At 41.0% G+C, this 2,542-nt stretch overlaps 1 pseudogene across 1 annotated transcript; it reads right to left on the bottom strand.

Annotated features, from left to right (window-relative positions):
• Positions 1 to 458: 458 nt before the first annotated feature.
• Positions 459 to 1,471, bottom strand: LOC309824744 (centromere protein N-like; annotated as a pseudogene). The gene has a single exon. The product of its transcript is annotated as a centromere protein N-like (transcript).
• Between the last annotated feature and the right edge of the window lie 1,071 nt (positions 1,472 to 2,542).

Below are 2,542 nucleotides of genomic sequence, written 5' to 3' on the forward strand. Positions count from 1 at the left end.
ACAATGAAATCATTACTTTATATAGCTGAATCAACTGATGGGCTACCTCCTGCAATAATAACTTAATGGGTCCAATTCTACCTTTCGAATGGACCAATTTTACGATTCTCCTAGAAAGTTTTGAGTTGGGTATAGTTTCTTGGTGCTTCTTTCTGTGATCCAAGGCTTAAGAGAAAATCCCTGGAAACCAGCAACTGGAACCAGGCCTCTCCAGGACTGAGGAGAGACAGGAGTGAGAAAAAAAGACATCCTGTCACATCTTAAAGTCCCACAACTGCTATGCTTTGCAAGAGGAGGAAAGAATCAGTCCCAAGAATTATACTGAACATTTCTCAAACATCAATATCAAGGATGAATCTCTAAAACAAGTTTGCAGATAGAAGCTCTCCAGCTAGTCATGAACTAAAATGCATATGCAATACAGTCAAGGATGCTGTGCTTACAGAACCACATACATCTTATTTATCTCTAATTTTAAAATAACTCATTGCCTTATTGGGTATGCAAGTGAGCATTGGAGAAAGTTGTGCATCTACAATACTGGCTGGCGCTAAGGATTTCAGTGCTTCCAGAGATGGGGGCTAGAGAACTTAACCAGGCACTGGAGGGGTTCTTCTCTCTCAGCCAGGATGCCCCCATTTAGTCACTTTTGAATTTCGTTTCAAGCTTGTATTGTGCAAATTCTAGTCTTGGTTGTGGATGGTCTCCAAAAATTTCTTGAGTCACTCTCTGGACTCTCTCTTTTTCTATTTTGCTTTCATGAATGATCCTTGAATCCATATTTATATCTAGCTCAAGGATTCTTTCTTGTAGAGGTGTAGTAGAGTTGAGTTTCAAAGGTCTGATTATACTGTTTAAAAACATTAGCCTTAAAAGCGTCCAGACACTGCCTTCTGAGGTCCATTTTCACAGTCTGATGGTGTTTGCTAGCAATTGTCAGTGCCTGACCCAGAAGGGGTAGATTGCTTTTCAGTTGGGAGGAAGAAGTGAAGGCATATGGAGTTTGGGAATAATACATCACGTAAGCAGGTTTGTACTGGTTTGGCTTTCTATACTGTGTTCCTCAGGCAATTCGAATCCATACTGCATTCTCCTCGGCACCTCTGAAGCTGACTGTCACATTTTTTAATGCTCTCTTAAGAATTTTTCTTAAGAATTTTGAATTGTTCCATATCAAAAAGGTCAATGTCTTCACCTGGTCCTTTACTCATCTGAAAAACATCCCAAACTTTCTGATGCCGATGAAATTGAGTATAAATGATGTCTAAAACGGCTGCATCATTGAGACTTGCACGATTCTCCTCACAAGGCAGAACCAAGTCCTGAACAAGAGATTCCTTTCTATGACGGAAGTTTTCAGTCTGCAGTTGATTTTCAGACAAAAAATTCCAGGTTTTAGTATTGTCATCATTTCAGTCATTGGGATTTTCAAGATGGTCCTCCTGAAAAACTCGGAAACAGTTTCATCCATCTCTTTGGCACTTGGGACTTGCGGCAGTCGCGAAAAGAGTCGCTTCAGAGGCGTGGAACCAGGCTTCTTCAAGGCTCCCGCCACACTTGGGGGCCCGATGCCATGCCCCCAGGGGTTCTCTTACCGTCCCACATCGCCGGCCGGCTCTCTCCTCATCAGCTGCTCCCCAATAAAATAAATTTTAAAAAAAGAATAGAAAAGCAGATCTCCAAGGCCATGACTCTGATGAGTGGCTGGCATATAATGTTGATAAGGATGGTCTGAGGTAGACTAAACAAGAGAACACCTGAACTTGGCAGAAAGAATAACTGTGGGTGGGATTATTGATTTATTTTCAGTATTTAGCAGATATACTGGATCTCTTTTATCTTTTAATTTTTATTTTATTTTTAACGTCTTTATTGGAGTATAATTGCTTTACAATGGTGGGTTAGTTTCTGCTTTATAACAAAGTGAATCAGCTATACATATACATATATCCCCATATCTCCTCCCTCTTGCGTCTCTCTCCCACCCTCTCTATCCCACCCCTCTAAGTGGTCACAAAGCACCGAGCTGATCTCCCTGTGCTATGTGGCTGCTTCCCACTAGCTACCTATTTTACGTTTGGTAGTGTATATATGTCCATGCCACTCTCTCACTTCGTCCCAGCTTACCCTTCCCCCCTCCGTGTCCTCAAGTCCATTCTCTACGTCTGCGTCTTTATACCTGTCCTGCCCCTAGGTTCTTCAGAACCTTTTTTTTTTTTTTAGATGCCATATATATGTGTTAGCATACGGTATTTGTTTTTCTCTTTCTGACTTACTTCACTCTGTATGACAGACTCTAGGTTCATCCACCTCACTACAAATAATTCAATTTCATTTCTTTTTATGGCTGAGTAATATTCCATTGTATATCTGTTCCACATCTTCTTTATCCATTCATCTGTCGATGGACACTTAGGTTGCTTCCATGTCCTGGCTATTGTAAATAGAGCTGCAATGAACATTGTGGTACATGACTCTTTTTGAATTATGGTTTTCTCAGGGTATATGCCCAGTAGTGAGATTGCTGGGTCATATGGTAGTT

Source organism: Grampus griseus (genome assembly GCF_964374135.1).
Source record: "Grampus griseus genome assembly, chromosome: 7".
In the NCBI taxonomy this organism is placed as follows: Eukaryota; Metazoa; Chordata; class Mammalia; order Artiodactyla; family Delphinidae; genus Grampus; species Grampus griseus.